Source organism: Engraulis encrasicolus, chromosome 7, assembly GCF_034702125.1.
Source record: "Engraulis encrasicolus isolate BLACKSEA-1 chromosome 7, IST_EnEncr_1.0, whole genome shotgun sequence".
In the NCBI taxonomy this organism is placed as follows: Eukaryota; Metazoa; Chordata; class Actinopteri; order Clupeiformes; family Engraulidae; genus Engraulis; species Engraulis encrasicolus.
In genome coordinates this window covers 36,785,941-36,811,306 of record NC_085863.1, presented here as the reverse complement: position 1 = coordinate 36,811,306, position 25,366 = coordinate 36,785,941, and the positions used below count along the sequence as shown (strand labels likewise).

At 41.1% G+C, this 25,366-nt stretch overlaps 2 long non-coding RNA genes and 1 other non-coding gene across 5 annotated transcripts; 2 read left to right on the top strand and 1 right to left on the bottom strand.

Moving 5' to 3' along the window:
* Window positions 1-8,365: 8,365 nt before the first annotated feature.
* LOC134452803 (uncharacterized) lies at window positions 8,366-14,224 on the bottom strand. Of its 3 annotated transcripts, XR_010035521.1 has the most exons (6): window positions 13,754-14,224; window positions 13,281-13,435; window positions 12,314-12,376; window positions 10,340-10,434; window positions 8,594-8,674; window positions 8,375-8,455 (listed from the first exon to the last, which is right to left on the bottom strand). It is a non-coding gene; the product is annotated as an uncharacterized LOC134452803 (long non-coding RNA). The 3 variants fall into 3 exon arrangements; XR_010035520.1 differs by lacking the exon at window positions 8,594-8,674 and having other exon boundaries at window positions 8,366-8,455; XR_010035519.1 differs by having other exon boundaries at window positions 8,371-8,674.
* A 4,608-nt stretch (window positions 14,225-18,832) lies between these two features.
* On the top strand, window positions 18,833-25,031 carry LOC134452147 (uncharacterized). The gene is made up of 8 exons (XR_010035386.1): window positions 18,833-18,981; window positions 19,585-19,712; window positions 20,019-20,182; window positions 20,375-20,406; window positions 21,560-21,695; window positions 22,153-22,248; window positions 22,777-22,833; window positions 24,378-25,031. It is a non-coding gene; the product is annotated as an uncharacterized LOC134452147 (long non-coding RNA).
* Window positions 22,381-22,510, top strand: LOC134453396 (small Cajal body-specific RNA 14). Its single transcript, XR_010035596.1, has one exon. It is a non-coding gene; the product is annotated as a small Cajal body-specific RNA 14 (non-coding RNA).
* Window positions 25,032-25,366: the final 335 nt, after the last annotated feature.

Sequence of the window (25,366 nt, the reverse complement as noted above, 5' to 3'; positions counted from 1 at the left end):
CAAGTTCTACTGATGCTCATCTGTACAGCCCTGAACATAAATATAAAAAAGTTGATCTCAAAGGAATTTGGGTTTCAAAGCTTAACCTTGTTATCATCTGCACGAGCATTAAAAGCAGCATATCCATTTCTATGCATTATCTTATGGCCTGTTTCTCCTTAAACGAATCCCTCAGCACGATGTGATGCATTTTGGGGAGCTGTTTTAAATTCAACCCCAGCGGGCTTCTTACCAGACCTTAACGCTTCCAATAGCTGTTAAGTGTCCCCTGGTGATGATTTTATTAATCAGATTTTTTCCCCTCAGTGCTATATAATCAGTGTCATTATCCGTCACTGTCACTGCAGAAAGCCACACTTGGCTGAGGGTGTAATTGTGCTCTTACTGTGCTGAGGACATTTGGGGGCAGGGCTTCTTGGAAGAAGACGCTTGTTTACAGCAGCTGGACTGGGCAAGAGTAGCAGACATGAGATGCACCAAGGCTTCATGCCCAGTGGATGTCTTCATGGTTTCTGTCAGCTTGCACAATCGTGTCTGAAACATATCAAGGCAGGCATGAATCGACATGGCAAATGCAGTGCACCACCACGATACTTCAGTTATATCACATTTGTATTACCATTTACTATGCAATAATGCAAGAATATACAGTATATGGTCGTGATCTAACACTTTTTTCCACAAGCTAGCACAGTATGACTGAAACACATAAGGAAGGCATGAATTGGAATGTGCAAGTGCACTGTACCACCACTACTCTTCAGTATGTCACATTTGTATCAGCATGGATGTGGCCATGATTGTATGGACTGTCCATTTTTTGCGGTCCACAAGATTATAGGCCTATTCTGTTTATGATCCTGAATCAAACTTAAAAGGAAATCAGAATCAGAATGAAGTAACATGAAGAAAAGCAAAATGTCTCTGTACCTTCAACATTAAATAACTTATCTTGGCTTGCCTACTGATTTCTTAAAAAACTGCACCCATTGCATGTGGCCGTGAGGACAATGGATTGGACTAGAGGTGGAGAGTGAACCCAGCGATAGACCCAATCATTATGCAATGGTGCCCTCCTCAGGAGAACACAAGAAACTGCCGTATCTGCTTCTCTCTTGATGAGAATTTGCCCAGGCACTCAAAGAACAATGCGTGTGAAGTGCAGCAACTAAGCACAATGTAAACTACAACTAGACTGCCTGTGCAGTCGCCTTCGACTGCTTAAGGTATATCCCCGAAATGCGACACTTCCAGTCCCCAATCATTCCCACCACTCCCGTCCACCTTTTCATGAACGTTTATGATAAATACAAAATATAAAATAAATATATTTAATATCTATACATAGATCAATGACGTGCATAGGCTTAAAACCAAATGACTATTGTGAAAATGAAGGAAAAAATGGGGCAAATGGTAACACTGTTTTAATGGTTCACTATTACAGTGGATATACCACATTAGGTACAGTGTAATAACCAGTGTAACAATATTTAATACCACGTCATACCAGTGTGACACCATGTACCAATTTTGTACTTATATCATGTAGGCTATTTGTGTGTAAGTGGTATTACATGGTATTGCATATTTGTACACTGGTATTACACTAGTATTACATGGTATTACATATTGTTACACTGGTTATTACACTGTACCTGGTATTGCCTATTTTTAAACTGGTATTACACTAGTATTACATGGTATTAAATATTGTTACACTGGTTATTACACTGTAGGCCTACCTGATATGGTAGATTCACTGAAATGGTGAACCATTAAATTAAGGAGTTACCGGGCAAATCAATCCACCCAGTCAGAAGTTATGGGCCAAATAAAAATTCCACCATTTTGAAAGTGTTGACCTCCATTGACTCCTCCATTGACTCGAATCAGTTCATGAACCTACCCTGCAGCATTCACACACCAAATCTGGGACAAATCAATCCACCCAGTCAGAAGTTATGGGCCAACCAAAAATATGGCCATCTTGAATTCCGCCATCTTGAAATTGTTGACCTCCAAACTCGAATCAGTTCATGAACCTACCCTAGAACATTCACACACCAAATCTGGGACAAATCCATCCACCCGGTCAGAAGTTATGGACCAAACAAAAATTCGGCCATCTTGAATTCGGCCATCTTGAAAGTGTTAACCTCCAAACTGTAATCAGTTCATGAACCCACCCTAGAGCATTCACACACCAAATCTGGGACAAATCCATCCACCCGGTCAGAAGTAATGGGCCAAACAAAAATTCGGCCATCTTGAATTCCGCCATCTTGAAATTGTTGACCTCCAAACTCGAATCAGTTCATGAACCTACCCTAGAACATTCACACACCAAATCTGGGACAAATCCATCCACCCGGTCAGAAGTTATGGACCAAACAAAAATTCGGCCATCTTGAATTCGGCCATCTTGAAAGTGTTAACCTCCAAACTGTAATCAGTTCATGAACCCACCCTAGAGCATTCACACACCAAATCTGGGACAAATCCATCCACCCGGTCAGAAGTAATGGGCCAAACAAAAATTCGGCAATCTTGAATTCGGCCATCTTGAAATTGTTGACCTCCAAATTCGAATCAGTTCATGAACCTGCCCTAGAGCATTCACACACCAAATCTGGGACAAATCCAAACATCCGTTCAAAAGTTATCGCGTTAACACACGGCGGACGCGGCGGACGCGGCGGCGGCGGCGGTGCACGCAAAACCATTACATCCCCGACGCTCCGCGTTTCGGGGATATAATAATTAGAGGTCTCCCACCAGTGAGACATCTTTGTACAACATAGAATAGAATAATAAATACTTCTGAAAAAGAATAGAAGGGGTGAATAAGAGGCAAGAAATAAAAAAGAATCACTAGAAAGACAATCTTGCCTAAGTTGTTATTTGTAGTTGCATTCAATGATTACACATCGGAAAAGCCTTTTTAAAAAATAGTTTGTCCATTGTTTTCCAGTGTCAAGTAGTGTGACTGATGCACTGTCCTGGGGAGACCGGGGTAGGTTGAGACATTTTTTTTTACATTTTTCATCACAGCTAAGTGATAAAGGCGTCTAAGTCTTCACACCATACCGAATTTCAAAGTGTCCTGTTACTATTAGAACAAAAACTAATTGATAAACTTTCAAGGATGCATGCATGGGGTAAGATGAGCCATTGTGTGGGGTAAGTTGAGTAAAAGCAAAAATCTCAGCTAAACAAGTTTTATTTATTATAACAAATGTAACTACGGTAATGAATCTATGAAATAAAACAACTAAATATGCCAAAGAATACATATTGTGGGCCCTTACAGCTTTGTTTGAATACAATGGCAAACAATGTGGAATGCAATGTAAAAAGAAGTAATGTTATTGGGTCATTTCACGTGAAATCAGACACTTTGGGACCCGACCAACACGGATTTCAATCGTACTTGGTGTGCCTTTTTAGTAGCAAGGTAGCACCCCAGAACTGCATTGGTTTGAATCTGACACTAATATTAAGGGAGAAACAGACAAGGAAAGGTTCACATGTGAGGGTAGGACACTTTACATTCAGTCTTGATTATATCAGTCAGTGTTAGTCACAAAAAGCTGTCTGTGGTGTTGTTTGAAAGCTCTTTTCTGGCTCTCCCAATTACACAATCAGCTTGGAATACAACAACCCTCAGAATATGAAGTATGATAAATTGAAAAATTAAACATTGAATATCTAAAAAACTCATAATTTAAAATGGCCAGTTCCTTGTCTTAACGTAGCCTGCAATGCAATGAACAACACCTGAAATTCTGGTGTTTGGTTCATTATTCATTTCAGAGATAATGGGACATCAAGGTTGAAATGAGTTGTAATGAAGTAGTAATAGAGTAGGGTCAGGGACAAGACTGGACTGGCCATCTGACATAACGGGCATTTTCCCGGTGGGCCCTGAACCCTCGTCAGTCCTTATTCCAGGTACTCAAAAACTACACAGCTTCTGCCCATTGTCAATGGACACAGTGGAAGCTAGACCATTTTCAGCATTCAGAGAAGGCAGGGTTGAAAGAATAAGCTCAGTAAAGGAATTTTCTAAATGTTCAAGCATCAAAGGGTATGTTGTAGCTGTATATGATGGCAACAAGTTGAGGAATGTATGCCGAGCACTGGAGAGGTGAAACTGAACTTCCTGCATCCTCATGGACCATCTCCATCCTTCACATATTCCGATAGACATGCTGTCATGTGATATTACTATGGTATTACCATATTCTTACTAGATGATTTGTATGATGTCATATTTTTGAGTCCCATTATCTCTGACATTAATAAAGAACCACACACCAGCATTTCAGGTGTTGTTCATGACATTGCCGGCTACGTTTGGACAAGGAACTGGCCATTTTACAATATATATTTTTTTATATTTTCAATTTTTAATTTTTCAATTTATCATAACTCATATTCTGAGGGTTGTTGTATTCCAAGCTGATTGTGTAATATGTAGAGCCAGAAAAGAGCTTTCAAACAACACCACAGACATCTTTTTGTGACTAACACTGACTGATATAATCAAGGCTGAATGTATAGTGTCCTACCCTCATTTGTAAACTTTCGCTAGTCTGTTTCTCCCTTTATATTCATGTCAGATTCAATTCATGCAGTTCTGGGGTGCTACCTTGCTACTAAAAAGACACACCAAGTAAACTTATGATTGAAATCCGTGTCGGTCGGGTCCCAAAGTGTCTGATTTCACGTGAAATGACCCTATTGTCTGAGTTGGCCGAAACATACATAAAGTCATACATCTCAACTCACCTGGGTATGATATGAAATAAATGATCTGGTTATGTTCAATTATCATAACATGGTGTACAACCATTATACATCCCATTAGGATAAGTGGCTCAACTTACCCTGTCTTGAATAGCTCAACTTACCCCACTGTCAAAATTATGGGAAAAAAATGGTTAAAAAGTATTATAAAAGTGCAAAAAGACTATCATTTATATAGCAGCTTATTTCAGACATGATGTGACCAACATTGTTCTATTTTTGTTTTCTCTAAATCATACTTGTTTTGGATATACATGGAATTGACTGAAAGAGTTGAAAAAACACATTTTCACAAGTAGCTTATCTCTCTTGCCAAATTTGGCAGGTGCTTCTCTTTTCACAAGTGTTAGAAAAGGATTTCCATCACCTCATAATGTGGTGACATGTTAAAATGTATTTACTATTTTCGAGAAAAAAAGGGGTGGCTCATCTTACCCCGCTCTCCCCCTACAGTGTTACGATACCAGATCAGTCTCAAGCACAAGTTGTACAACTTTGAGTTGTTTTAACACTAAACAAACTAAGTAGACTGGGGTGAGGAAATATAGGGGTGATGCGTGCACAATCTGACTGCAACAGCAAGCACCAAGCAGTTCAATTCCATAGGCCAAGGGTGTGATTTTTCGAGGAAAAAATAAAAACAAACAAAACAAAACAAAACAAAAAGTAGGCATACAGGGGGTCCTGATATTAAGCAATATCAATGGAGTTCTGTTACATAAACCCATAATGTTAATCGTGTAAAACATACAAATTTCATCCTGCATGGACTCATGTGTCAGTGACAGTCTTTTGTTGTGTGATGAGTCTGACAGAGGAACAGACGAAACATCTTGCAGCTACAAAAGGAAAAGAGTTGCCAACAGCTAAGCTTTTTTGAGCAAGATGACCAGGAGTACATACTATGGCGTCATTATGTGGACAAAAGGTCCACGAGCGCCACTTACTGCCCACGCGAGGTATTTTATTCTGCGCGCGCGTGTAGACACTCTCGCGCGCGCGATTTTGCTCTGCGCGCGCGCGCAAACGCTGCCACGCGCGCGCAAACACCATCTCACGCGCGAGAGGTGACATGAATTTCCTCACGCGCGCGAGCAGAAATATGAATATTTAAATAATCTCCTCCCACTGATTAGCATAACCAACGAGGCGGAAGTTTGTTTAGTCTGAAATAATCAGACACAGATCTGAAGAGCAATTGTTGATATCGTTGCTACGGTAACTGCAGCTGGCGTTTACTGACGAGTGGAATGACTGAAGGTTGCATATACCTCTATTGCTTACCATTTTTATGAAAACATTGTTTTTAATTGTTTATTTCATGGGCGAACTTGTTGAGATTCGCAGACAGCAGGAATAAAGTGAGTAGCCATTTCATCAAATATGCTATGGTTCGTGTCCTGTCAAGCTTCATTTTGCTCACGACGAGTGCGTTTTAAGAGCTTAAAGTTAGCAGGCTAGGCATTTGGCATGATGACAAAGTTGTTTTGCAAAGAAGACCAAAATGCACGTTTACAGAGACCTTAAGTTAACATGTTGTAAGTGCAATGTTTCACTGAAATCCAGCTCCGTGTACTGCATGACTGAGAGACATACCGGTACAAACCTGTTTCCTACGATGGTCCAGTCAGATATTTGTAATGTAGGCTATAAGGATTCAAGTGTGTTTGATACTTTTGCTGGTAAGCATTGCAATAAAATAGGGAGCCGGATAGTCAATTCAAGCGGTCAGATCAGAGAACCTTTATTGAAATCGGTTGGAACAATCATTCATTTTGCCACTGTCGTGTTCTCCATAGCTGGTGATTATGGATTTTGTAGGCTATGTATTCAGCGATCCACAACGGGTATACACAAGGAGGTCTACATAAGTCATTGGATATACACAACTAGAGCTCTAGGTGAATTTAGCCTACATTGCATCAAAGAGCTCACTCTGTGCTTTGGAATGAAATGATGAAGTGGCTAGAAAATGAACCGTGCGCTGAGTATCCAGTAGATGGCGTCGACACACTGTAAATAAACAATGACACTACAATACTGACACAAGCACAATGAATGATTAGGCTAGAAAGATCACTTTCTCAAAGTACTGCAATTACTCCCAGGAAGTTGACTGGTTCGTGGAAAATGGTAGAGCAATACCGGCCTCTTTGAATATAGAGTTGAATAATTGAATCTTTAAGAAGTGACATAAATGGTACAGATCAATACACTGTATTTACCTGCTCTCTGTGTCACTTGGCTAGTACATTTAATGCAATGTGATACCAGTGCAATGCAATACATTTAATAAAAAAGGTGCAGACATTAAAAAAAAAAAAAATCTGCCTTCAGTTGCTGATCGGCGGCCCTTGTACGGAGGTTGTCACACACAGCCAACGAAACCACATGGGCAACATGGAAGAGGTCAGTGTGCAGCCCAGCTTGTCTGACCCAAGCCATTTAAGTGGTTAAAGAATTTAGTGAATCCATCTACCGGTACACATGCCATATCTGCAGGGGCCTAATCTGTCTACCTTTTTTACATGTTGCAGCAATTGCCAAAGCTTTTGGGCCTTTGCCTGGATTTCATCACACAGCAGCAATAGGTCTCTAGGACTCTGGTTAGGTAGCCTGTATACACTTTATTTCTGGAAGGTGATGTGGGTGTCATGTTACTTCAGCAAGCAGCACAACGCATACAGTTCATAACATTTCATCCAGGCAAGTTTTTCTCATTTTCATTAAGGGAGCTGCCAATCCCAATAGTGGTAACACAAGTGCAGAGATTTCATGTAGACTATGGAACTCAACTAAAGGGGTCACTAGTAACATAATAATAACAGTAGCAACACCACACGCACAAAGTAAATTGAATAATTGTTGTGAATCCAAATGACCTATTCTTGATGAAGGCACAATCTCTACATTTCTTTGCTGTACAGGAAAAATCAGGCATACTGCATATCGGCAGTTGGTGAGATGGGATTCGTAGGCTATGTTTGGGTTCCACTGCAATCCTGTGCCGTCACAAAGATCTGGCAGATCTTTAAATCCACACATCGTACAGGTTTCCAGGATGTGATTTATTTGTGGCAAATAAAAGACAGTACACCTGAATCAGATGTATTTGTCATAATGCATTTCTTAACCTCAGCAATGGTTTTTAAACAAACCCACAAATGTATATGTATACACTGTATAGTATAAAAGAAGGACTGAAGTGTTACAATATCATACATCACACACACACACGCACACATCGTCGGATCATCTCCTCTTTTGGGGGTTACACATAGCCGCTGCTCAACGGTGGGGGTGATGGCTGCCTCGAACGTGGAGAAGTGTCAAAGTCTTGCTGTAGTGTAGGTCCGCTTTACTTGTCCTTGCCCGCTCTCTCTCACTGTTGCATAGTAGTGTAGTGCTGCCTATTGAAACATGTGGTAGAAATTATGGGAAGTGATAATTTTGTTTATTCTGTTAATACATTCTGAGGTTACTGAGAGGTATGAAATTACCTGCTTAGGATGCCATGGTATGTGAACGGCTTCATTTTTGGCGCAAAATGGTTGAGCTGATGTCTGGTGACCTGATGCCATTTTGTTGATGTCCTTCACCTAGCCAGTGTCATTGAGGTCATCAAAGTTTCCGGCCGCCTTGTCTGTAATGACAGGATATAACAGTATTAAGAACATGACATATCACTGTCGCTCAGTAGTATTCTACATCTTGTCCAGACAGTGTAAAATAATTATAATTGTAAAGTGTAGAGTGTTAAGGGTTAACAAACTGGCCACACCCTTGGATGCCAGGCATGTTCTAATCACCACTCAGACTGTGTTTGTAGAGAATCTGAAGAAGACTGTTGAGGTACGTTATCCTGCCATGAAAAAATAAAACGCAACAAAAACGATTCTAAGTGTGCAGACTCCTCACTCTGAAAACTACAGTTGACCTTCGTACTGCACCTGTGTGCACAATCCTCTCCTTCAAGTAAAAGTATTCAAACTACACGGTGACTGTGGTACACTTTTTAGGTACATGTGTGTAGAAAATTTAATTCAGACTTGCGCTTTGCATACGATGTGGTTGTGTTTGGGTATCCGTACACCTGGTAGGAACCCATGTCTGGGTACAGACAAGGGTTTGACATTAATGTTTTGCTCTCCGGCCACAGTTGGGTTTTCCCAAGTCACTAGCCACTCTGGTTTTCTGCTTGCCACATTTTTGCTCACAGTTCTTTTCATTATCATGCTAAACCAAGAGGGTTAGAGATATGAACACATAATTTCTACATGTACAGTGGCTCCCAAAAGTCTACACACCCCTCTTCAAATGTCAGGTTTTTGTGAAGACAAATAAATTCACAGCTTTTCCCTCCTTCAATCGAAACTATTAATCAATGCAATGCAATGCAAAAATGTACACGCCCTTAAATTAATACTTAGTTGCAGCACCTTTGGCCTTCATTACAGCACAGTCTTTTGTGGGTAAGAGTCTCAGCATGGCACACATTAATATGGCAATATTCGTGCACCCCTCTTTGCAAAGCCCTCCAAATCAGAAAGACTGCGAGTGCAATCTCCCACAGTCAGTCCTCCTCAGATCACCCAACAAGGCTCCCTTCACTTAAAGTATGGTGTTGTTGGGGTGATGTTTTGTGCCAAATATACCCTTTCGAATTATGACCAAAAAGTTAAATCTCGGTGGAGTACATTTTGCAAAAAATACTTCTGTAATCTCCCAAATGCATGTGGGATTATGGTGAGTATTATGGTCAGGTGAAACCGAGGTTTAACATTTTGGACATAATTACAAAAGGTAACAACACCTCATTGCCAAGGTAACACCAAGCGTAAAGTGAAGCATGAAGGTGACAGCATCATGCTATGTGATTATCGTTCTTCAGTTGTAACTGGGGCTTAAGTCATGGAGGTTGGAATTTAGAACAGTTCCACAGGGGCCATTGTAGTGGCATAAAGGGGGAGGGGATGGGCCAGTGAAGTTAAAGTCCATATGCCTCTGTGAATAGATGTGATTTCAACGTAGCCAGTGTGGGGGCCTGGCGTATGTTGGGAGGTAGACTGTTCCAGCAACGCAAAAAGCTCTGTCACCAACAGTACGGAGTCTGGCTCGGGGGATGATGAGATTGTCCTTTTCAGAAGACCGCAGAGACCTGGACTGGGAGTGGGAGAGTTCAGTCCTGTATGACACGGAACATCTGTTGGGCAATCTGAGGAGGACTGTGCAGATGAGATGCATTCGCAATCTGTCAGATTTGGAGTACTTTTTGCAAAGATACGTGTACAAATATTGTCACTTCTATGTTTGCCATGCTGATAGACTCTTACCCAAAAGACTGAGTTCGGTGATAGAAGCCAAAGGTGCTGCAACAAGGTATTAGTTTAAGGGTGTGCATATTTATGCAACAATGTTAATAGAAGTTTTATTTTCTATTCTTCCCTTTTAAAGCTTTAAGTTTGTTTTCTGTCATTTTTTACGTAACAAAAACCTGGAATTTGAACAGGGGTGTGTAGATGTTTACCTCAATCTAACTGCTTCATCCCGTTTCATCTTCCGTCTCGGATTGGTGTTGAGGAGCCTGGTCGGTAGCATACCTGCAAGTGCTTCTTCCACCGCCTGAAAATAAATAATGCAAGAGGGAATAATATAGACCGATTGGTAAGAGTATGCACCAAGCAGCTGAGCTGTCTGCTCATTTCGAGAGCTGTAAACGATTACATTACGGCCATAGAAAGAAGGCTGGCTGCACTGCTGACAAGTTCATGAATCTTGATGTAACAGTGCACGTAATTTTAGCATCAACAGGACGTGACGCAAAAACGTACATCCATTCAACAGGGCAAATATTTGATGATGTTATTACCATCTTATAACAATGACGACTTGGCCTGTATTATAGTTCTCAGAGTCGCCAAGAATGCCCAGCTTCCTGCTTGTTTAGCATGACACAGTAGGTCATGCTCGCATTAATTAGTTAGCCTACTAGCCTACTAAAGGACTTGTATTTATAAATCAACATAAATCCACCGCCAACAACTGAACTAGCCTAGTGGTCTACAGTATATCACGAAAGTGAATACACCCCTCACAGTTTTGCAGATTTTTGAGTATATCTTTTCACAGGAAAGCATTACAGAAATTTCACTTTGACACAATGATTAGTGACCTTTCAACAACATATTTAACCGCTTAAATTTCTTGTTCACTCAGAAAAAAAACAAAATACAGCCATTAATGTTTGAACATGTACTCACAAAAGTGAGTACACCCCAGATTAAAATCCGGTAGAGAAGGGACTGTGTTGGCTCGAATCGTCTCGAAATGAAAAGGGATGACAAGGGAGGTCATCAGTGTGCGTTTCAACCTTTCTTTGCATTGAACTTTTACATTTTGAGTCTGCATCTGGCTTAAATAGATTGGTGTGAGTTTTGAATGCAATCCTATGGAGAATATCATGATCTGCTTCAGTAGTCACAGTGCATGTTGACATGTATGTTTCTTTTAGGTGTATTTCAGATTGGCAATGTTGAAAGCATTCATGCATCCCCAAACCATGTCAGTCCCACTACCATGCTTGGCTTATGAGAGGATACACCTTTTTGTAAAACTCACTTGTTTACCACCACACATGCTTGACACCATCTAAAGCAAATTTGTTTATCTTGGTCTCAAGAGAGATGAACAGACCAAGGATATGGATCACTGGAACCATGTCGTGTGGTCTGAAGAGACCAAGATAAACAAATTTGCTTTAGATGGTGTCAAGCATGTGTGGTGGTAAACAAGTGAGTTTTACAAAAATGGTGTATCCTCTCATAAGCCAAGCATGGTAGTGGGACTGACATGGTTTGGGGATGCATGAATGCTGTCAACATTGGCAATCTGAAATACACCTAAAAGAAACATGCATGTCAACATGCACTGTGACTACTGAAGCAGATCATGATATTCTCCATAGGATTGCATTCAAATCACACACCAATCTATTTAAGGCAGATGCAGACTCAAAATTTAAAAGTTCAATGCAAAGAAAGGTTGAAACGCACACTGATGACCTCCCTTGTCATCCCTTTTCATTTCGTTTCATTTCGAGACGATTCGAGCCAACATAGCCCCTTCTATACCGGATTTTAATCTGGGGTGTACTCACTTTTGTGAGTACATGTTCAAACATTAATGGCTGTATTTTGTTTTTTTCTGAGTGAACAAGAAATTTAAGCGGTTAAATATGTTGTTAAAAGGTCACTAATCATTGTGTCAAAGTTACATTTCTGTAATGCTTTCCTATGAAAAGATATACTCAAAACTCTGCAAAACTGTGAGGGGTGTATTCACTTTCGTGATATACTGTATTTACATGTCAAACATGGCCCACACAGCACAGAAACAAAAGAAAAGAGAAGAGAAAACATTGTAAGCTGGTCTTCGCCATTCACACACTTTGACAGCGTTTCCTAAATTGTGGCAGACAAATGTCTTTAGAGCAAATACCTACCTAGGCTCTTAAACAGCACCTTCCTGCATTCTGGCGTCCAACTTCAGGAATGGGTCATCATCTCTGTATGACAGCATGCACAGAATTAGTGGTCAATATACAACATTTTTATAAAAGTAAGAGTATGCACATCCCACCTCGCTGAGGCCAGGTGCAGGACAAAGGCACGTCTAATAGTGGAAAAGAGTAGAAGTCCACATCCTGTGGCTCCGCTTTGAAAATGTATTCAGGTCATACAACCATGAAGACCCTGTTGGGGGTCAGCTGCTCTATGTTTCCCACAGCCCATTGGTCCCACAGCTTATTCTTGCTGCTCCATGTTCCCACAGTTATTCCCACAACTATTCAAATATAGGCAATATGTTCCACACCTGTTTATTGTTAACACTACTACATAAGCTTGAGGCAGTTTTGAAAACTATCTCTGAACTACAGGAAGCCACATCTTGAGCAGTCACCTAAAGCAGAAATGACAAGATCTGAAACGAACGGACTAATTTGAAAGAAAGGGCCCAGTGCGTTTAAAAAGAGAATGCAGACAGCCTATTTCAGGGGACTCAGAAATACTAGGCAGGGCACAGCATAGAGAGAGATCCAGGAGCGGTGGCGTTTAAACGTGACAGAAATCCAAGTTAAAACTTTAGAAAAGTGAGTTATTAAAAAGTCACTGGACTCGGAGGGAGGAGCAGGCGTGTTTTTCTCTGCCTTTCACACTGACAGCGTCGGCGTGCGCGACCAGTCCTGTTCAAAACCCTCCCCACAGCCAAAGCTATCATGCTACTTTGCCATTCATTTGAAGGAGACACCGCGGAACGGTGCAATTATCTCCAGCACATACATTCATTCTCCAGTCTTGTCTAAATTTAAATGTAGGCTATTCCTATGGCGAACTATTCTCAGTTTATTATTATTATTATTAGAGGGTTGCTAAACACATGTCAGTTGAATATTGACTGAACAAACTAACCTCGGTCTGCGAATGATGATTCTCCTCTTTGGCCTCTCTGAAGTCCAGGCGAAAGTTGGCACAGCATCCTTTATAAGCTTTGTGATAACACGGGTGGTCTTTACAAAACACTGCTTCTCAAAGTGCTCAGAGCAAACCTTGGTCTCAGCGTTGATCTGTAACCATAAATACCAGGGTATGCATTTTAGTTCGTTAGCAAAACAACTTGATTTTGGCACAAGTAGGCCTACGCTACTGGTTCTGGTAGCACAAAATCAGTGGCCATCGGATCGCTTACCACACAATTAAAAGCATAATCTTGAAATAGCGATCTGGAAATATCATATAAATGTAGCGTTGTGTAATTACACATTCATATTTTTTATTTCACCGAGGCATTCGCGTCATTAGGCTACATGAGTCATGACAAGTTTGGCGAGCTAGCTTATTTGTGCTAGCTAATGCGTATGATTGAACATAATTTTGCATCTTACCTTGAAATATGGACCAGGACCCCTCTAGATGTGATTTATACATCCACGGCGAAGTGCCTGCTCTTTGGGGAAACGGTGGAAAGTCTGTCCACGGTAGGATTTTTTTTCTCTTTGAGGACGAACATTTGGGCACACAACAGTGAGGCGCCATGACAGCTGGTGCGTTGCCGAATGTACCCCTGAAGTGTACCCCTCAACGTCTTTAGAACGTTCCGGGTGAATAAGGCGAACATAGACATAGCATATTGACACAATGTTTTCATCCACCAAAAAATAAAATGGTTTTACGAATAAATATGTGAATGCCCTTGTCAGCAGCAGCCGTGAGTTGCGTTTCAGTTGTGTTTCAAAGGTGGTCGGTTGCAGTCACCGTAGCAACGATAGTCTATCAACAATTGAGATCTGAGCTCTCTGTGTTTGACTATTATGGACTAAACAAACTTCCGCTTCATTTGTTATGCTAACCAGTGGGAGGAGATTGTCGGTACCTTACCTGTCGCTTCTGCCTTATCTGTCGCTTTGGGGTCCTAGCTGCGTTGCCCTGGTAACAACTGTAAACAAAAGGCTGCGGTTAACTGCTCCGCTCCCCTGACAGGATTTTTCGTTCATTCGTGCCAATGAAACAGGAGGCCTCGATTCATGCAGAAGATAAGGTACGTAACTGGGATATAAAAATATATATGTAAGAAAACTATTCAACCTCACAGACTAACATTGTATACGGTACATTCTAACAATATATTTCTAATGTTTTGAGTCATTCCCGTTCATTTGAAGCGTAATTTCGCCCTTACTGTGGCTAGTTTAGATGAGATGACTTGACCCTAGCTAGCATAACATAAATGGCAGCTAGCTCTACACTATTTCGGATATTCGTTAACAATCAGTGTTCAGGTGCCGAGATATCTTGTTTATTATAAAAATAAACGCTTGTGTTGTGCCATGGCTTATATGGCGATGACGTTTGAGATTGTAAATTTACGGGCCACAGATGTGTCTATGGTAAGGCCGACCTGACGAGATAGCTGCCTACTGAGGTTTGATTGGATATGGACATTGTTTATTTCAGAAGGAAAATGTTTGGAGTGGAATTGTTTGGAAGACAATCTTGGGACAATTTTGCTCTTTGGGTCTTCGTGCCAACCATGCCAGCTATCGTAGGGTGCTCTGGGAACTTCTTAGATCTGTTTACTGTATGTACACTTACTGAAATAAGCATTTTGTTTACATAAAATCCCTTGTCATTTCACCACTAGGTTTGAAACCCAGACAGCACGAAGCATCTTGCCGACGTCAAAATCAGATCAACAGACAGGGACATCAGCCTTCTCTTGGGAATAGGCCAGATATGCCATAACAAGAAATGGTAAGTCTATCACTACATAAGATCCATAACAAAATACTCCTAATTAAATCTTAAATGTGATCTGGTGGCATTATTGTGTGAATGCTTATGTTGCACACTTAATGAATAAGGTCCTCAAGTGTGTAGAGTTCGTTGTTTATTTACATTTTCCTCAGCATAACTGAACAGCTGACACCGCTGCCTTTAGGCTAGTGACAATGGACCCAAAAAGGCCTTCGTTTTCGAGATACCCCAACCGGAGGTAGAACAAAACCCAATAATGTTTTTCCTCATCTCTAGGGTGTCCCATACATGAAAATGATTCTTGGCCAAAGTGATTTTAATGCTAAGCCTAAAAATTTTACACATTTTCATATGCACCTCCAAACAAAAAAAGCACCCAAAATGTGACTTCTCTTGGGTTTTGTTCTACCTCCGGTTGGGGTGTCTCCAAATTGTGAGGCCATTGTCACTGGCCTACTTCTCTATCATAACAAAGCCTGTCACTTCCACGTTTCGTTCTTTATGTGACCGAAGTCACTGGGTCTTTCTCAAATGCAAGGCCAGTGTCCTTCCACAGCCTGTTCTCATTAAAGCGCGTATATATGCACGCAGAATGTGTATGGTTATTGGCGTCCCATTTTCAGCAATTCAGCCTTTTCGCGTATAACTACACGCAGCTCTTGATTGGTTCATTTCTCGTACCTGGCATTCGCCCGGATATACTGTACATTTAAAAACAACATGGCGGGTGAGTATCATGTATTACTGTCATCCGAAATGCAATGTATTTATCGTACGTTTGTCATATTATTATTTATATTTAAGGTGTACGATCGTGAGCGTTGAAGTATTGTGGTTTATTTTGTCATAAATAGTTTGTTTTCTAAACAATCTTGTGAACTTTAATAGCTTCATGTGCAAACCTCTCGTCAGAATCTGCATTGCTAAAATTTGTAGCTACATCTTATCTAATGAACTCTATGCCTAGTACATCTAAAAGTGTGAAATAGATACTACATATACAATTGCATAACGTAATATATACTACCAAATAATAGCACGGGATTGTTTTTGCCTGAGTAACAAAAGAGACCAGATATGTATTTGAGATTGTGACTATTGGGAAATGTAGCCCAGGTATCCAAAATTATGGGGCGCATTTTCATCATATTATTTTGTTTGATTGTTTGATTCACCTTACTTAAACACCCCCCATCTCCCGTTGAAGCTAGAAAATGGAAAAGACAGGGAAGAAACTGATGACTCTGTCCGGCGAATGCCTTGCATGATACAGAGGAAACGGGGGAGGAACAGAAGAGGGACATCGGACCTCAACCACTGCCAATGAAGACAGCAAGGATTTGGGACTACAGTACAATAGCATTACACATAAATACTATTTATTCACAAAGTTAACCTAAAACGCCTAACTGTAAACACCTAACTGTCAAACTCATATATTATGGCCATAGTCTCAATTTCCCATGTGTTTACCAGACAGTTGTTGTCGTGGTACACAATGAACTGGTTCCAGAACGTGCCAACGTTGACATGTGTCCCACTGCCTCCTCTCTTGGTACGCTGTGACATGAGTGCCCCCCGTGGGCACGGTATGGCTTGGTGCAGAGCCCATCTCCACTGTCAACAAAGTCACTGCTATCAAGCTTTACACTATTCACAGCAAAAGTACCGTACCTAATTAGCTTCTCTGACTAGTCGTGTACATTTGACCATCATCATACTATGGGCAGTCATGTGTAAGCGGTTAGGGTTGCAGACTTGTAGCCCAAAAGTTGCTGGTGTGACTCCCGAGTCCCAACCCGCCATGTTGGTGGGGAGAGTAACCAACCAGTGCTCCATGCCTGAGGTACCCTGATCATGGTACTGTCCTGCCGCACTGCTCCCGAGGGGTGCCATTGAGGGCTGCCCCCTTGCACGGGTGAGGCATAAATGCAATTTTGTTGTGTGCAGTGCTGTGTCACAATGACAATGGGAGTTGGAGTTTCCCAATGGGCTTTCATAATATGCATCTCAATACTGTATTTTCATTGAAGATTATCATTCATCCAGGTCATTTTAGGCGAAAGATTGTAGTTGTATGTCACTGAACTTCTTTTTGAAGTTTCAATTACCGGTGGAGTCTTTTGTGTTGCTCCGAAGTATTTATTTATTTATTTTTATTTTTTTATTTTTTATCTTTATTTATAACCTGACAGTGAAGGTGGTGACAGGAAGCAAGTGGGGAGAGAGAGAGACGCAGGGAAGGGGTGACAAAGGACCCTGGCCGGGAATCAAAGCTGGGTCAGCCGCATGGTAGACGAGTGCCCTACCTTTTGGCCATGGCAGGGCCTGGTCCGAAGTATTTATTTCTGTGTCTGAGAAATGAAGGCACACATTTTGTCACTTCTGTCTTGAATGTTAGAAAAGCATAACAAAGACTTCTCACCAATGGCAAATGGCATACAGTGTTAGACCAGAGACCATATTTGACCCATTTTAGGCTGATGCTGCGTATACGTTGTGTGAGCTTTGGTGCCTAGAGCGACATATACAAATTATTCAGGCTCTTGAGATTTGAGCTTATTTTTAATTAAAAATGTGGATATGTTACAACTGACAATGCACACATTCTAATGAAAGATGAGGGCCCTAGCTTTTAAATGCAGCTTATGTACTTCCAAGGCTGAGATCTTTAGGTCTTAAAGGGACAGTTTGGTCAATTTCAACATGCAGTTGTAATGCTCACCCTACCCTGGACTTGTCAGTGCCTGATATTTTTTTTTCTTCTTCTTCAGCCGTTTCCGAGATCCTGGTCATTGTAATGGGGGCAGCTCTTTGTTTACATTTCAAAAAAACATTTTTATTTAATCCCAAAAACATCCAAAAGGTTATAAAACATCAGCAGACAACTAGCAAACAGCAGTACCTTTTGGGAAAATATTTGGAGTTGGCCTATGTTTCATTTTTTAAAAATGTAAACAAACGCTGCCCCCATTAGAATTGCTCATATCTCGGAAAGGGCTGAGACGAAAAATGTGGCATCACCAGGTACTGACAAGTCAAGGGTAGCGTGAGCAATACAACTGCATGTTGAAATTGACCAAACTGTCCCTTTAATAGGCAGAGGGCACTTTTTTTTCGAAAATGGGCTTAGGCATTCAGCAGGTGTTTTTTGCAGGCGCCTTAGGCTAAAATGCATTAAGAGTCTGAGTCGGATAGGTTTGCAACAGAATAAGGGCAGGGGCAACAGAAGATAAGTCATACTTCATAAGCTTGGATAAACTGATGAAGATGCACCAGAAGAGACCCCACGCACCTGTAGCAAGATATTAGTTAGCCCTTATCACTTTCTTAAAAAAATATATTTTGGGTGGCTTTTGCCTTTATTTTGATAGGACAGTGTAGTAATGACAGGAAGCGAGTTGGGAGAGAGAGATGGAGAAGGGTCGGCAAAGGAACTTGAACCCGGGTCAGCCGCATAGTAGACAAGTGCCCTACTACTAAGCCACGGTAGTGTCCCCTTGTCACTTTCTGTTTGTGTCAAACAGTATAGCCCTCCCACAAAACATCATATTGTTGGTCTAGAGCATTTGTGCAGAGCAAGCATAACACGAGTTGCAATGTGCTGACTCTTGTCTTACTGAAATCTCTTTCACCATTACTTTCCCACTTCTGTTTGCGGTTGCTATTTAGCCATGTGTTTTTGTGTTGTTGTTGTTTTGTGCAGGTGGACACCAAGGGCTATGCGCAATATAACCCGTTTGGCTCCATGGAGGTGGAGAACACCATCGAGTTGCAGTGCAGCATTGCCGATGTCTTCAGGTGGAGCAAGATGGAGAAGATCCTGCAGATGCCACCACAGTCCTCTGAAGCTGCACTGGTGAGCAAGCACTGGGCAGGCAAAGTATGCTTGTTTATATTCATAATAAAAACAAACCTTAATGGCTTAATTCATTTCAATAAAGTTACTCTACTATGATGCTGATGTATGTGTAATATTAATAATGGATGTTATTTACATGCTTCTTTCAAAGCAACATAAGATTGAAGAAGATGCTCATCCTGAGTTCAGAATGTTTAAAAAAAAAACCTGCCACAAAATGTATCCAATCAGCCCTGAAGCAGCTGATAAGAATGAGTAGTCGAGAGACGGGTGGATCAGCTCCTCAGTGAATTTACCTTTGTTAGAAGGCATGGCAGATTTGTGATGCCCATTTCAAACTGCATGTCCTCTGTCTATGTACAAACTCATGCAGCATGTTTCAATTTGGTATGTTTTGTTCTCCCCACAGAACTGGAGAACATAGCTAAAAACGGGGAAAGTGGCAGAGGGAAGTTAGTTGCTCTTAGAAAGTTTAGCTGCTATGGTGCCTCTAGCGTGAGACAAGTCAAGCACACACGCAGTGGCCCATACAGTATTTTTTGAGACAGGCCAGCAGGCCAGCTAATGCAGCAAGCAATGTTTCTGTTGTTGGTCCTACAGCAGGCCCTTAAGGAGGAGAAGACAGGCACTCCCTCCAGAGAGAAGAGCATTAACATCTACAGCACTGTGGGCCTGGACTGGGGGGGGATCTGGACCTCACCCACAAACTCTGGGGCAAGATGCGAACAGTAAGTCTGCTTTTAAAATTTCTGATGCTGTTTGTTAACGACACCAGACGATAACGACGACAGCCAAGGAGATTATTTTTTTATTATTGCTGTGTATCTGTTTCTGTTTGTCATGATTTTTCTCATCTGAAATGTTTTATGTATTGTCACTGCATAGATAAGCAGATAAGCACTTTAGTGCAGAACGTAACTGGTGTGGGCACCAACACCGGCTCCGTTCTGATCGGCCTGAAAACCGCCTTTGAGGTTTTCTGCTTTGATTAACAATGAGGTCATCTGGCAGTAATGGCAGCTTGTCATTCATAGGTATAACATCCTACCAGGACATCATGGACTGCCTGAAGACGGTCATCTCTGCTGTTGTGTGAGATTACATACATGACACGAGCCTGCTGAGCCTGGCCCCGTACACATGCTTCTGCAGATGGGCCTGGACAAGATGAGGAAAAACTACAACAACTACCTCATAGGTCAGCACTGCCCCACACATGGCCATGCCACATGACTCATGCATGTGTTTGTGAGTGTGTCTGTCTCTCTGACTTTCTGACTATTTGCTGTCTGGACAAGTATTTTTTAATCAAACATCAACATATATGGAAAGCCTTTCTATTTTGGTTGTATTTCGTTTTGTATTCATAACCCTGTTTATGTTGTTACAGGAAAGGAGTTGACCACTCTTAATTATTTGCTGGTGAGTTCTATGTTTCACATTTTTCCATACATGGGTTCACCGTGTTTAGCAACACGGTATTGTGTGAAGTGGCAAGACACTGGCAGCCAATCACGTGAGCTTTTTGGCCGACAGCGATTTCCAACAATCAGAGGTTGAGTTGTGCTCAGCTAGTTTCGCGCAGTCATGGGAAAAGAACCCATGTATAGCAATTAGGGCTGTAACGATACACTCAACTTACGATTTGGTTCGTATCACGATTCATGACCTACGGTTCGATACACCCCACGATTTCACATTATAACATAAAATTATGAATAAAAACTATGATAGTTTATTGGTAGAATAGGTTACCAGAGGCTAGTAATAATTTTAAGAAGTTTAAATATAATAATGATGATGATTTGAACCTTGGAAGCACTACCACTTCATTTCATGTGATTGTTTTTTGGACTGATGGGTAGCTTAACTTTGAAAGGCAATATCACCATACTGGTTCCTTCTATCGGGATTCAGTATCGTGACTCTGTGTATCGCGATTTCTCTGTTCGATACAATATCGTTACAGCCCTAATAGCAACACTAAGTGGATACTATAGATTTAGATCAGACATGTGCAATTTTGATGATAAGGAGGGACACTTTTTTACTGTATCTACGGGCCGTAGTGATTGAAGAGATGGGCCGCATGTGGCCCCCGGGCGCCCAGTTGCCTTCTCTTGATTTTAGATTTAGCAACTTGAGCAGTTGTGTATCGCGATTTCTCTGTTCGATACAATATCGTTACAGCCCTAATAGCAACACTAAGTGGATACTATAGATTTAGATCAGACATGTGCAATTTTGATGATAAGGAGGGACACTTTTTTACTGTATCTACGGGCCGTAGTGATTGAAGAGATGGGCCGCATGTGGCCCCCGGGCGCCCAGTTGCCTTCTCTTGATTTTAGATTTAGCAACTTGAACAGTTGTGTAACAAAGGGGACTGCTCTGAGATATCTGAAGTAGTTTGTGAAGCCTAACCTGATTGAGACAATTGCTTCCGAATCAACACCTGACAAACTCATCTCCCTTTTCAGTTACTAGTTTTGAAATTTATCATACTTATTTTTTGTATATATTTTCTGAGTCGGTTCCTTTAACGGTCCTCCTGTCCTTCTCTCCTCTCCCCCAGAATTTCTACCTGAACACAGAGATGAACCTCCAAGAGCAAGTGACTCGCATAAAGAAACTGCACAACCACTGGAGATCGCTGCGATCTGCTGCACCTTCCCCTACCTGCACCATGAGAGCCTCCTCCCATTTACACAGTGAGTTCAGTCAGTGGAGCCCATTTGTCACAACTGTGGGGCTAGGTTCATCTTTTTGGATGCTTCATTGTGTATGGGACACAAGCTCAGGCTTGTTAACCCTCTAGCTATCCCCCTCTGATAACATTGTGAAACATTAGAAGGCTGAAACATCCCCAGTTGAACGTTACACTACTGGCAATGTGTCAAGTAATGGACAGCTACAACTCCCATGCCACTCTAAACATTAAGCCAAATAATGTTTTTTTTTAGCATACGATGGCACAAGGGGCAGTTTCCCATCTCATCTTTTGCTTCATTTATTTATTTAATAAAAATACAGGCATTTTTTAAAAGAAATCTAGTCAAGTTTTTTATCACACAAAGGGTTCTAGTATGACTGTCTTTCACTGTCTCTTATTTTATGTCCTTCCTTTTATATTAAACGGTCATCGTAAATCTTGACTGTGTCTTGTAGATCGTGCTTGAGGTACTACAAAAACAGCCCTTATGATGAGGAACGCGTCTTTCAGATGGAAATCAGACCTATCATGATCCGCAGCTTCTACCAAAAGTAAGTTTGCCTCATTTTCATCATTCTAACTCATGACTCATGACTCAGGTCATAGTCTCACAAACGTATGTTTTAAAATGTCCCTGTGTTCAGAAGAGTTCAGGTTCAATACCAATGTGTTTTAAAGGGTGTGTGGTGTTCAGGTGTTGGCTACAGTACTGAACAGTGTACCGCAGTCAGTGACGCCACACAAAAAGAGAATGGTTCCTGCCGACAGGGCCTGTCAAGACATTGGGTTCCCTGTGCGATGGTTCCAGACACTATTATGGCTGTCTATTTATGACAGAGACTTTTCACAGATAGAAACCTTTAGCATCATAATACTGTACATGTTGGGTTTTCATATTTGTCTTGCAGTTGTAATTGTGGTCATGTTTAATTATTAAAGCCTTTATTTTTTGTGTGTGTGTGTGTGTGTGTGTGTGTGTGTGTGTGTGTGTGTGTGTGTGTGTGTGTGTGTGTGTGTGTGTGTGTGTGTGTGTGTGTGTGTGTGTGTGTGTGTGTGTGTGTGTTTCTGTGTGTGGCCAGGGCTTGTGAGAAGTGTGGCAGCCAGCCTCTGGTGAATCATGTGACCTTACACCTCAGGTGAGCCCACAGCTTCATCCACATACAATCAGGGCTATAAAAACTTGTGTCAGGGTTTTCTACCAGCGTTTATAGTTATATTGGCTGCCTTGAAAAGAAACACTTCCCACTTGGCCTAGGCACCCTAAAAAGATGAACATTTTGTATCGCAAATGTTATTTCTGTTTCAGTTAACTTTTAACAAAACTTTTAAGGTGTTTATTTTAGGGGGCTGTTAATAACCGGTTTGTTTTCCGATCATATTTCATATAACATAGCCTTTCCAAATTCCAATGACCGAGGCATGTCCCTGATGTCAGCTCAGTTGTTATTTTGGACATTTCCATATACAACCAGTCATGAAAGTTCAGATTTTAGCTCAGGGGAGTCATGGAAAAGTCAAGGATTTTTTTTTCATCAACTTAGGAGTGGGATTCCTGAATGTGAGCTATGTATTGTCCTTCATGGGTCAACCATGGCATTGTGGTTAGGGAGTTGGTCTTTCAATCTGGGGGTTGTACGCTAGGTTTGAATCCCGCCTGACCTCTACCTACACCTTAATCCATGGCTGAAGTGCCCTTGAGCAAGGCGCAGAACCCGCATTGCTCCAGAGACTATAACCAATACCCTGAAAAATATTAACTGTTTGTCATATTGGATAAAAGCGTCAGCTAAGTGTCATGTAATGTAACACAATTACTGTATGTGTAGACAAGACCATGATGCACATGTGCGCCTCTGATGTGTGTGAAGCACGACACATCAACTCTTTGAGGACTTTCTTTGACATTTCCATTGGCAAAACAAAGTGTTGGCAAGCTTAAGCTTGGACTTGAGAATGTTCCCCTGTTATAAAATTATGAGGTCCTTGTGAAATGGAATTACCAAATGTTCCGTCATCCAAACGCTACTGTAGTTTCAATTGGTGGTCAGTGGTCAATTAATTTTACAAATATTGCAGAAGGGATGACACTTTTACAGTCAATTCGTAAAGAAAACCAGGACAGAGGTTTAATTTGTTTACGCACTGTGTGTGTGCGCGTGTGTGTGTGTGTGTGTGTGTGTGCGTGTGTGTGTGCGCGTGTGTGTGTGTGTGGTAAGAGGTAATGACTTTCCGAGCTTTGTTTTGTAGCATAATCACAGGCTGCTTGGCATGTGTGTGATGGTACATCACGGTTGGCAAATCATGGCTCTGGGGAGTGCAGCTCTGTGAGAGAGTTGGCACAAGCAGCTTGCAGCTGAAAGGGTTAATGCTGAAATGAGTCACGGCAGATATTATGTTAGTAAACCTCACTCTCGAAGTCTCATATAGTATCGGTAGCACTGAGCGTTGACTGGCAAGTCGCTGGTTTGAGCCCCGACTGGTAGAATATGCAAGATGATGTTGATTACTGCCACTCTCCTATATGAAGTATATTATGCTTCTGTTGCTTTTACTGTATTTGTACTGTAACATTGTTTTGGTATTATTGTGATGCAACTTATGCTGTTGCTGCTGCTGTTGTACTGTTCATGTGTAACATGGCATGAATAATTCTGACGATATACACATGTTTTTTTCCCAGATGTAATTAGAAGAGCAATGCGACAGCAAGAAAGAGCTGCACCATGAATTGCCTGGCCCAAAGCCTGTCTAGCTGCTGACAGCCTTGGCTGGACCCTGGACATGTCATTCATCAGCCACCCTCCATCTAGCATTCTTTTGTTTAGTATTAGTATGTGGTATCTATTTTGTAATGATGGACTTTACATAGTGCTGTGGGAATATAGAATGCACTTCTGTGAGTCCATTACGGAAAACTGTGAGATCGTGTGTGTGTGTGTGTGTGTGTGTGTGTGTGTGTGTGTGTGTGTGTGTGTGTGTGTGTGTGTGTGTGTGTGTGTGTCACAAGTCACCTTTTCCTCCTTGAAGGGTTGTAATTGGGCTGATATTATTTACTGTATTTTATTTATTAGTACTCTTACTTTATATTAATGTATTTAATTTAAATGTATATTAATGCATACTTTTATTAATGCATTATACTGCAACACTGGACAGATTTTAGGACACTATGATCTACCCCAAGTTATTTAATCTGAACACCTTGTTGGTTTACTGTGTACTGTACAGTAATGTGGATGGCTGCTTTTTCCCTTGCAATATTATAACTTGTGTTTTTGTGTTTGCTGCTGGACATCATTATTTCCTTCCGCATCATTAAAGTTAATCTAATCTATTCTACCTTGAGTATTTACCATTATTTGTCCCAATACATCAGAAAACTAAATGATTCTATTTTAACGGGGCACTGAATTTGTTAAATGGATTGTCATCATGATGGAAGGGTCACAGTGGCCCTCAGTTTTTGTATTTTCCTTATTGTGAATAATGTATTGCTTACACATAAGTTATCATTTGAAATTATATATATATATTTTCGCATTTTGTTATTTTTATATCACTTTTTTAAATTAATGAAACAAGTTTGTGTTGATGCACAAAACTTAAACACTTAGCCTACTATATGTGTATTTATGTTGTGCTCTCCCTGACAATGTTGGTCAAGGTTAA